This window comes from Diabrotica undecimpunctata, chromosome 7 (assembly GCF_040954645.1).
Source record: "Diabrotica undecimpunctata isolate CICGRU chromosome 7, icDiaUnde3, whole genome shotgun sequence".
NCBI classification, from domain to species: domain Eukaryota; kingdom Metazoa; phylum Arthropoda; class Insecta; order Coleoptera; family Chrysomelidae; genus Diabrotica; species Diabrotica undecimpunctata.
The window spans coordinates 105,796,821-105,809,216 of record NC_092809.1 but is presented as its reverse complement, the minus strand read 5'-3'; the positions used below and the strand labels follow the sequence as shown (position 1 = coordinate 105,809,216).

Sequence of the window (12,396 nt, the reverse complement as noted above, 5' to 3'; positions counted from 1 at the left end):
AAGACGATTTATGTGAACTACTTTTGGTTTACCTTTCGGCAACTTCTTAATTCGGTATATTACGTCATTTATTTTCTTTTTAATTTCATACGGACCTTCCCATTGTCTTTGCAGTTTGGGAGACAAGCCTCGACGACGTTGTGGATTATAAAGCCACACAAGATCACCTACTTCGTAGCTTCCACTCTTGCATCGAGAATCATATTGATCTTTCATTCTGTCACTGGCTATCTGGATGTGTTGTCGGGCAAGTTCATGAATGTAGTTCATTCTTAACTTTAGGCGGTCGACATAATCTTCGCTTGCAACATGTTCTTCGGAAGGTCTGCAGCCAAACTCTAGGTCGCAGGGCAAACGAACTTCACGACCTAACATCAGGCAGGTTGGAGTCTGGCCTGTAGTTTCATTTACGGCCGAGCGGTAGGCCATTAGGAATAAATGAATGTGCTGGTCCCAATCTCTTTGGTGTTCTGATACAACTTTGGACAGGTGTTTACCCATCGTTCGGTTCATTCTCTCGACCATTCCATCTGATTGAGGATGCAGGGGTGTCGTCCTGGTCTTATTGACACCAATCAATTTACAAACGTTTTGGAAAAGGGTTGACTCGAAGTTTCGCCCTTGGTCGGAGTGGATCTCCAAGGGAACACCAAATCGGCTAAAGAATTCTTTAACAAGTACCTCTGCAACGGTAGCAGATTCTTGATTTGGTATCGCATAGGCCTCAGTCCATTTCGTAAAATAATCCATGGCTACCAGGATATATTTATTTCCATCATTTGTCTCTGGAAGTGGACCTGCAATGTCGATTGCTACTCTTTCCATAGGACTACCAACATTGTACTGTCTCATGGGTGCCCTCTTTTTACCAACTGGACCATTACTGGTTGCACACAGTTCACATTTCCGGCACCACCTTCTTACATCATCTTTACAGTTTACCCAATAGAACCGTTCTCGAACCTTTTGCAGAGTCTTCGTGATACCAAAGTGTCCACCTGGTGCACCGTCATGTAACTGACGCAATACTTCTGACACTTTACTTTTAGGTACAATCAACTGAAGCTTAGTTTCTGTACCATCATCGTTCTCAAAGGTTCTATACAGAAGATCATCTTTCAGCACTAGGCAATTCCATTGGCTCCAGTAACACTTGACTTCTGGACTACATGCACTAATGTCATGCCAAGAAGGTCTTTCACTTCGACGCATCCAATCCAATACTCTTTTTATACATGGATCATCTGTTTGAGCGTCTTGTAGCTGTTGAGGCTGCCATTGCTCATTAATGACGGTGGTTCGTCTCACGGGGCAAAGTCGTTCTTCTAATTTAAGACAGTGATTACAATTTGCACTGCACGGCCGTCTCGAAAGGGCATCAGCATTTGAATGAACTGTGCCAGCCCTGTGTTCGATCTCGTAATCATATTCTTGTAATCGTTCTAACCATCTTGCCATCTGGCCCTCTGGATTACGAAATTGTAGGAGCCATTTTAGAGCAGCGTTATCCGTGCGAAGAAGAAACTTTCTGCCATACAAGTATTTATGGAAATGCTCACAAGCCTTCACTACGCCTAGCAATTCTCTCCTGGTAACGCAATAGTTTCTTTCTGGTTTTGACAAGACTTTGCTAAAGTAAGCGATGACTTTCTTCTGCCCATCTTGGATTTGGGAAAGAACAGCTCCTATTGCACTGTTGCTTGCATCTGTGTCCAACACAAATTTTCCTGCCTGTCTAGGGTAGCTTAAAATCGGTGCGCTGATCAGAGCCATTTGTAAGTGTTCGAAAGCTCTTTGACACTCCTCGCTCCATGTATATTCTTTGCCTTCTTCTGTCAACTTTGTTAATGGCTTGGAGATGTTGGCAAATCCTTGGACAAAACGGCGGTAATATGTACATAGGCCAAGAAAACTTCTAATTTCGTGTTTATCTCTTGGTACTGGCCAATCCTTAATTGCTGCAAGTTTTTCAGGATCAGCTGTTACACCATTACTTGCTACAATATGTCCCAAGTACTTCACTTCTCGTCGAAACAAGTGACATTTCTTCGGACTCCACTTCAGATTCGCTGCCCGCAATCGTTGAAAGACTTCTGTTAGATTATTGGCATGTTCATGGAAGGATCTTCCAACTACAATTACATCATCCAAATAAACCAGGCATGTTTTCCATGTTAGACCTCTTAAAACTGCATCCATTAATCTTTCAAATGTGGCCGGGGCATTACATAAACCAAAGGGCATAACTGTGAACTGCCAAAGCCCTGATCCTATCGAGAATGCGGTTTTTTCACGATCAGCTGGCTCCATGTCTACTTGCCAATATCCACTTTTCAGATCGAGTGTGGAGAACCAACGAGAACCAGAAAGTGTATCCAAAGTATCGTCTATTCTGGGCAAAGGATAACTATCTTTTTTAGTTACTGCATTGAGCTGTCGGTAGTCAATACAAAAACGTGTTGAACCATCTTTCTTCTTTACTAGGACTACTGGTGATGTCCATGGACTGTTTGATGGTTCAATTACCCCTTGTTTGTTCATATCTTTGATGATGTCTTCGGCTTCATCTCTTTTCGAAAATGGAAGTCGTCTAGGTTGTTGTCTGATTGGCTGAGCGTCTCCGGTATTAATTTTATGCTTTACTATGCTTGTTTTGCCATTATCCTTCTTATCCATGGCAAAAACATCTTGAAATTCTATCAGCATAGACTTCACTTTTTTAGTTCGTTCATCATCAAGATCTTGGCACGTTTTAATCATCGTCTCAACAAGCTCCTTTGGATACTTAGATTTCGACGGTTTCTCATTAGTATTCATGGAACAAATCGAAGCCACGGGAACACACTGTCCGATCAAAGTTCTTTTACTTAACTTAATAGCAGTTCCCTTTAAATTCATAACTCTTACAGGAACGACATCTCGAATTCTCACCAAAGCTTTTGCCGTTAGGAACTCGGCATTATTCACATCTTCGACCATCCTTAAACTTCCCTCTCGGCAGTAACCTTTAGGTCTGGTCATCAAAATTTTCTCACTATTACCGGGTATTGTTACGTCACAAGTAGTTATTAAGCTGATAACATCTTCTTTGTCTTCATGAAACGGCAACTCTTCACCACTGATCTCGAGAACTCCATCTTTGACATTCAATACAGCCCCAACTTTCCTTAGTAAATCCATCCCCAATATGAACTCATCGGAGATCTCTGCAATTAATACTGTATGTTTCACTGTGGTCTGGCCAATGGATACTGACATATTAGCCTCGCCATATGTATTAATTATCTCACCAGTTGCTGTTCTAAGCTTTACTGTTGCAGGCAATAATTTAAGATGGCCTCGTACTACTTCTGGCCGTGCAATAGTTCTCGTTGCACCTGTATCTACCAAAAACGATCTACATTTATTATTGATACGACCCTCTATGTACAAGCTATGAATTCCACCTGAGGACGTAATGTTCACAGTTACTATGGGGGCTGTGTTTCTCGAGGTCGGCAGTTGCCCCTTGTTGTCGACCCGTTCTAGTTTTCCGACTGTTGTATCATTTTCTTGCAATTACGGCGCATATGACCTACGTCACCGCAATTCCAACATCTGGGCTCGCGTCTCTTCGGCATCGTGTTACGAACTACTTTTCGTACCATTTCTTCCAGACGTTCATCGTTTGGTTCGTCGCCTTCTTCAATGGTTCTTACTCGATGACTCCGTGAAGTTTGACTAGCTGTTTCATGTTCCAAGGCAATAGCGAGCGCTTCATCTAGAACTTTCGGTCTTGCTAGTCGTAAAGCTTTCTGTAATTCAGTTTCTTTTAACCCATTGACGAAGGTATCTACAGCAATTTCTTCTAAAATGCTGTCTGGTACCTCCGGATAAGCCAACCGCACTATACGAGCAACATCTGCTTCAAACTCTTGCAAATTTTCACTTGCTCGTTGAATTCTACTTCTTAGTTGCGCCTTGTAGACTTGCTGTAGATGAGCATCTCCATAACGTTTGTCTAGTCGGGTAAACAAGGTCTGGTAACATTTTTCTTGACCCTTAGGAATCGATCTTAGGATATCTGCAGCATCACCTCGTAAAGCAGCAGTCAAGGAAACAGCTTTTTCTTGTTCTGTCCAATGATTGGCTGTCGCAATAGCTTCAAATTGTCTAAGGTATATGGACCAAGAAGACTTTCCATCAAATGGTGGCAATTTGAATCTCATATTATGTGTCGTTTCGTCTCTAGGTGATTCTTCTTTCACTACCGGATCTAAGGCTATTGTGTTAACTGGTGGTAGCACTTTTGTATTAGTTATCATGCTCTCTAACTGTTTGATCTTCTCTTCTACTTTATCGAATGTTCTTGTGACTTCTTCAAATTTGTCATTGTTTTGATTACATACTTCGTCGAATCTTCTAGACATATTTTCGAATTTCTCGTCGTTTTGTCTAGCTATTTCTTTAATAGTTTGAGACGTTTCATTGAATCTTTCATCATTCTTTCGAGAAGATTCTTCAATCATTTGAGACGTTTCATTGAATCTTTCATCATTCTTTCGAAAAGATTCTTCTATCATTTGAGACGATTCATTGAATCTTTCATCATTCTTTCGAGAGGATTCTTCAATTTTTTGCGAAGTTACTTCAATCATTTGAGACGTTTCATCGAATCTTTTGGAAACAGTCTCGAATTTATCATCAGTTTTTTTAGAAGTTTCTTCAATTTTTTTAGAAGTTTCTTCTATCTTCATTAAAACTGCTTCTTCCGCTGACTGAAACTGGAATGTCTCTGGGTCATCTCCATTCTTGTTAAGAACATTCTTCAGTCGTTCTTGAAGTATCTTTTTGGACCCGCTGCAATCTTCATCGCGTTCTTCCAGTTGCTCACGCAACTGTTTTACTGAAAGTTGTACTAGCAGCATCTTTGGTCAGGCACACACGTACTTTTTAAATGTTCTTTCGTACAAAGGACACTACCGGATGTACTAACTACGCGGATGTTCCCGACGAACAATACTTTTCAAAAGTTCAAAAGTCTTTTTCAAAAGTCACTGCTGAATTTATTTGCAAATCTCACACCGGACACCAACTGTAGCGTGATTAAATAAAACGAGCGGTTCGAATTTATATACATATATTTATTTATAAGTTTACAGTTCGGTACTCTCTTATCAACTAAACTCCTAATCATCGTTACTTGTATATATACTAAAGTTACTATTCGAGAACATTCTGGCGTTGTCCCACCTCTAATTGCCTGATCGACATCACCCGTCCGAAAGACGGGAGCTATTGATATGCCGATTCTTACGTTTTCTAGATTCGTCCTTCTAAGAATTATGACGTTTCGGAGATGGGCTATTTCGTTACAATATCTAAGACTTTCTTATGCCACTTTTACACAACGTATTCGCTGACTGCTTTAAAGGTTGTTTCCAAACTTCAAATCGGACTGATCACCCTTTCTATTACCTCTTACAATACGATACCTACGATATTTACTCAATCCAAACCTCCTTGAACAATTCGGCTTCCCTCTACTGACACCAGCTTATTGCGCCTAAACAAACCAGGAACGCCATCAAGTTAAATTAATCAAGAATTTCTTGAAATATTAAGCAAATACGGTAGCTCCATATTTGTGTATCGGTGTAAACTTTCTTCAAAGTTTAAACCGATGTCACCAAGAACTAACACGAAACTGGGGCATCAATATACACCTTCGTATACAACAACGTTGACTACTTAACTATTTGCATTACTAAAAGCACTAGTTCTGGTAGTTAATAAAAATAAAAAGAGAAATATCATTATTACAGATTCTCTCAGTTCAATAATAGCATTAAACCAAGCCCACTGTTATCATACACTACTACCTATTAAACTAAAATATGCAGAAAATATGGAGAAGACGCACGTCCTGGCTAAATAATATGAGACAATGGAGTGGGAATACGTCAATAGAACTTTTAGGCACAATATCCTTAGGCACGTTAAGAAGAATGCAGAAAATATAAATACTAAAGTTTAATTGATTGGTGTACTGTCACATACTGTAGGCGAAGGTAACAAGATTGTGGAAAAAATAGAAAAGAATGTACCTTCTAACCCAAATCTAAAAGAAAATATATGAAATCTGTATACACCTCCCTGAGAGCATATTTTAAAGAAAAGACTACTACAATATGGTTTGATACAAAGAACATGTAACCTTTACTTACCTTGGGATGGGTCATACTTGGTTATTACATGATTACCTACTAAAACGGGCTGACAAACCTGTTTGTGCCATATGTAAAAGTGTCTTAACGGTAAAATATCGTTTATTGCAGTGTCCCAAGTATCAGAACCAGAAACAACGGAACATTAAATAGTGCTCTTGGAAAAGATAGTGATACAAAAAATATTTTTGCCTTCCTCAAAGACTACTACAAGCTCTTATTAAAAATTTAGTATTATATTTTGTATATATTTAGGGCTATTTCCCATTATCTAATTATATATTAATTCCAATTTTGTAACACAATCCATATTCGCTAATTACCCTGCGTGGTTGATACGTCATGCCAATTAAAAATATTTTCTTCTAAGCAAGTTGGTCATTAGGGGACATAATTATATGAAATTAAATATATTCTGCGTTTACAACTACAAACTTAATTCAAAAAGCAGTAAATGAACTACCTTTTCGGTCTATAAGTTTTGGTATTAATTTCTCTACTGAAAAATCAAAAGTACTCAAATTCAGTCGAAGAACACGTAGCATATTATTACCTTAAATTACATTAAATTCCGCTCACAGTAGCTACTAAACACAAGATACTGGGTTTAATTTTTTATAGTCGACTAACACGGAAACACAGATTACAAACTTCAAAGCTAATTGCTTAACTAGATTAAAGCTATTACAATATCTAGCATTACTAATATGTCTCGGACATTTCAGATCCAGTCCCGCCGAAAGTCTTCGCTGTGAAATAGGTGAACTTCCCCTTTCGCTTCACAGACAACAACATCTTCTGATGTACTTTGCTAGAGTGTCCTCGAATCAAAACAACCCTATATGTAAGCTCAATTACAAACCCTATAATTGTAAGCCTAAAAGTGAATACCAGACATTACCTTAAATTTTAATTTACCTTTCACGACCTGTTGATTTCTCAATAATAGATACTCATATACTGTCATCAACTCCTCCTTGGATTAATAACATACCAAAAATTAACCTTTCGCTTAATAATTATCACAAAAATGAAACCAACTGCCAAATTCTGAGGCAATCTTTCCTAGAGCTGGTTAACACAAACTCATATGTCGAAATGCTCTACACAGATGCATCTAAAACTGAGACAGGAGTCGGATATTCTGTAACAACTGCAAATAGTATCATTCAGAAGTTCTGCCTTCCACCATCCACCTTTATCTATACAGGAGAGCTGTACGCCATCCTACAAACATTAAAATTCTTATGTAACCAAACTAAAGCTAAGAATACTGCAATATATACAGATTCGATGTCCTCCATCGACTCGGTTAAAAAATTTATTCCGGACATCCATTGATACATACCATACATGAAGCAATAAACTGTCTCACTACTTCTGGAACAAACATAACATTAACCTGGATTCCTACAAACATTGGCATTTTAGGTAATGAGACTGCTGATACTGATGTAAAAGAAGCAATTACAACGAAAACAGACATCAAATCTGTTCAACTAGCATCAGATCCAAAACCACTTTTCAGGTTCCAAATAAAAAAACCTTGGCAAAACCAATGGAAGAATTTAACCTCGAAATTACAGAAAATACAGCTTACTATCGCAACCTGCAGCTACCTAACTTAAGTAGAAGAGACAAATTAATCGTTCGCAGGCTAAGGATTGGTCACACACGGCTGACACATGGACACCTGATGGCTTCGCAGAAGTCACCTGTTTGTAAAAAGTGTAGAGAATCATTAACAGTTCAACCTATTCTTAAACAGAGTATCAAGTACGAGCAAGAACAAAACAATACTCTATACAAGTGTGTACAACACACTTGTATAGAGTATATTCTTACAAATGTGATCCTGAGTCAATTAGAACTTGTTCAGAAGGTACTAGATTTCTTTCGAGAAACACATTTGTATTACAAAATTTTGTGTTTTCTTTTTTTTTTTTCATTCTCTTTTAGATATTCTTCTTATAGCCCAGTCTGGTTAAAAAAAAGGTCGAAAAATTTTTCGCCGATATCTGAAGCTTTTAAGACATAGGTGGAGGTTACTAGATGACGAATAGATGAAAAAGTACTCATATTTTTACCTTGCGTTTTTTTTTCAACAATAATTTATGATCCCAATTTGATTTTTTGTCTATAAGTTTTTTCTCTTATATTTTACATAAACAATATTTATATCACTTTTTTATATCAAGAATATCTTTATTTTCCTGTTTTTCCAATTAAAATTGATAAATAATTTACGGAGATATTTGCAAAAAAGCAGTTTTTTTGCACTAATTTATAAATTTTATTAATTTTTTTATTAACAAAATAAAATGTTATTAATACCTTTGAACACCGAGGAATTATTGTCTTTTAAATTTGTGCGAAATTTCCCCCCGATCGGTCAAATAGTTTAAAAGGTATTTATTTTATTTATCCCTGAGGCTAAATATTTAAACTATTGAACTTGCTCTATTATTGATAGACATTTAGCAAATTTCATAGGATTCTTTAATTAGAATTCTGAAATTATTTACAAAATAAACGTTTGAAAAAGGAGTATGTTTTTTACTTATAAACAATTGTAATAACTTCTACATTTTTCAAGCTACAGACTTGTACGTACAACCATTGGATAGCTGGTAAAAAAATTTACATTTAAAAAAACCCTCCAAGACCAATAGGAACGAAGTTAGGGACTATTTTTTAAAAAATCATATCTCCATTGTTTATAAACATTAAGAAGTAAAATTTGCACAAATTTTGAAAGAAAATCTAAACTTTATATTGCAACTTATAGCTTATAAACTTCATCCTATTTTCCGAAACTTACAGCCCTTTGAAACGAAGGTACTTTCGAAAGATAGAGATAGGAAAGTGGAAGGGATAACTGTTTCAGCTCCGTTTTTTTTTTCGAGATCGGAACTTCAAATTAAAACACGTAGAAAAAATTTAAATTATCTCGGCTTTCATTGCAGCTAGAAGCCTCTTTTTTTTAATCTGGAGTAGCTCGTCGAAATATGAATAACTACATAGTTTTCACTGGCCGGATAATATGGGAAATCTCGGAAAAATAGAGACCATTTGAAATTGACTGTAAAAACTTTTTTTTAATTTGGCTGGAATAGTCTGTCACAGTATTAATAATGATGACATTATTTTCACCCCTCCGGAAATCCCGGAAAATCAACATAATTATAATTAATGTAAGGAATATAATAATATTTTGTGTAAAAAATTACCTGAAATTTAACTTATAAAATATATAAGTATTATTACATCATTGATATAAAATATAAAAAGTATATGTTGATTTTCCGGGATTTTCCGAGATTTCCGGGGGGGTGGGGGTGAAAATTATGCCATCATTTTGTCAGTTTTTACGGTGAATTTTTAAAATGGACTCGAGTTTTTAAGAGGGTTTCCATATTTCCCGGCCAGTGAAAACTATGTAGGTATTTATATTTCGACGAGCTACCTCAGATTAAAAAGAGGAGTCTTCTAGCTGCAATGGAAACCGAGATAAAGTAAAGTTTTCCTACGTGTTTCAATTTGAAGTTCCGATCTCGAAAAAAAAACGGAGTTGAAACAGCCATCCACTTTCCTATCTCTATCTTTCGAAAGTACCTTCGTTTCAAAGGGCTGTAAGTTTCGAAAAATGGGATAAGGTTTATAGCTATAAGTTTCAGTATAAAGTTTAGATTTTCGTTCAAAATTTGTGCAAATTTTACTTCTTAATATTTATAAACAATGGAGATATGATTTTTTTAAAAATAGTCCCTAACTTCGTTCCTATTGGTCGTAGAAGGTTTTTTTTTTGTTAAATGTGAGTTTTTTTATCAGCTATCCAATGTTTGCACGTACAAGTCTGTAGCTTAAAAAATATAGAAGTTATCACAATTGTTTATAAGTAAAAAATATACCAATTTTTTAAACGTTTATTTTGTAAATAATTTCGATGAAAAGGAAATACGCATTTAACTTCTGAGATAGTTTTAGTCTTAAAGAATGCTATTAAATTTGCTAAATGTGTCTAGCATCATTAATAGAGCAAGTTCAATAGTTTAAATATTTAGTCTCAGGGATAAATAAATTAAATAACGTTTAAACTGTTTGACCGATCGGGGGGAAATTTCGCACAAATTTAAAAGATGGTAATTCCTCAATGTTCAAATGTATTAATAACATTTTATTTTGTTAATAAAAAAATTATTAAAATTTATAAATAAGTGCAAAAAAACTGCTTTTTTACTTATAGACAACAAATCAAATGTGACCATAAATTCATGTTTAGAAAAAACGCAAGGTAAAAATACGAGTATTTTTTCATCTATTCGTCATCTAGTAACTCCCACCTATGATTTAAAAGCTTTAGATATCTGCGAAAAATTTTGCCGTGAAATCGATGATTTTTGCATAACCAGACTGGGCTATTATGTAAATTATACCTAATGTAAAGTAAAATGTATAGAAACCTATGTATAGACCCAGTGTCAATAACGTTGTAGTTGAGACACAAGAAACTAAATAAAAAAAATATATATGTATATTCTGCAGAAATAACAGTGATGTGTTTTAAGTTTTATTTTACATTTGAAACGAACCAGCAATATATTTAAATATTAAAATGTCTAAAAAGTGTAGTAAAATTTGGAACCACTTTGAAGATAGAGACCATAAAAGCAAGTACAGTAATTATTGCTCAGAGTTAGTCAGTATTTCAGCGAGTTCCGCCAGAAATTTGGCTAGACACTTACGTATAAAAGACCTAGGTAAATTTTTTTTATAATTATATTTATCAGCTTATACCTATTTCCAAAAATAATTAATTACAAAAAAATACATATTATATATACAAAATATTTGAATATTTTAGGAGTTCTGAAGAATCGAGAAACTATTGAAAGAAACATGGGTTTAGAGCTCATCTACACTAGAAATTGTTTTAAAGAAAGTAAGAAATGCATAAGTTTTTACAGTTATCCCGGACGTAGCAGTTTCATCCGTAACTTCTGCCTCGTCGTCAGAGATTCTACAAAACAAAACCAGAAAAAGAAGATATCGAGTCATATAAGAGCGGAGAAATTAACATTAATGAAAAAGATAGTGGAAAATGTAAGGATAGTGCAGAGAAAAGAGTCATGTTTGGAATCACTAAAAGAGACGGAAAGCCGAATAACACCATCAGACAATAAACGAAGCGACTAAGTAAACAGAATATCTGTGAATGATGTCCAGATTTCCACCATTGTTGACAATACAACAATAGTGACAATTTTAGTGTCAAAAGCCCAACTGATAATTAACAGCAATTATAAAAAAATAAAATTATTAATGCAATATGCTTCACAAAGAATATTTTATAATACATTATTGTTACCTGCTGTAAATTGAAGAATCAATGTTACTGAAAGATTCAGCTTTTAATCAACTTCTAAAATCAAATTAAGTCACTAATATTAACTGATATCACAATATTTCATCAACGCATCAGGTGCTTTTTTATTTCATTGCGAATTGTAACCTATTTATTCTAACCAAAAGCCTTACTACCAAACATGTTTACTAACAATTACCGTTTAAAATTAAAATACATTGTCGTTTAATAACCAAAAATGTTATCGTTTGAACATAATTACTTTTTTTCTATTTTGTTGATATGTTTACGTTAGGTCTTTAAATAGACGTATCGCTCGTGTATAACTAGAGTATTCGTTAAATTTTTTTTAATTACTTACTTTTTAATTACAGCGTTAACAAGCATTTAAGGCCCATTTCTGAATTGATAATTTCCATTGTTTTCTTTTCTTAGCTGCCAGCTTCCAATTTCTGATTCCCATCTCTCTGACATCTTCCATCACTACATTTCTTCGTTTCTTTATTGGTCTTCCTCTCTTTTTTGCCCTCAGGTACACTCTAGTTAATATGCTTGACTTGTCTAGACTTTCCATTCTTTCTAGATGTCCGAGCTATTCTAGTCTACGTTTTATCACTACTTCTGTTATTGTAGGGTTAGCATACAATTGGTACACTTCTACATTAATTCGTCTTCTCCATTCTCCCTCTTCTACTTCTCCACCAAACATTTTGCAAAGTATCTTTTTTCCCATGCTTTCAATCTGTTCTGTATGGTTTTGTTCATAGTCTATATCTCGACAGCATAGCATACTAAGTCTAATTATTATTTTGTATAATCTTTTTT

The 12,396-nt window shown here is 35.3% G+C and overlaps 1 protein-coding gene across 2 annotated transcripts in view; it reads right to left on the bottom strand.

The window, feature by feature from the left end:
• The window catches only part of LOC140445688 (equilibrative nucleoside transporter 3-like), an 84,310-nt gene extending 72,537 nt beyond the window's left edge, over positions 1-11,773 (bottom strand). For both annotated transcript variants that reach the window (XM_072537943.1, XM_072537944.1), the window contains exon 1: positions 11,575-11,773. The gene's annotated coding sequence lies outside the window, so the exon portion shown is untranslated. The remainder of the gene's footprint in view (positions 1-11,574) is intronic.
• Positions 11,774-12,396: the final 623 nt, after the last annotated feature.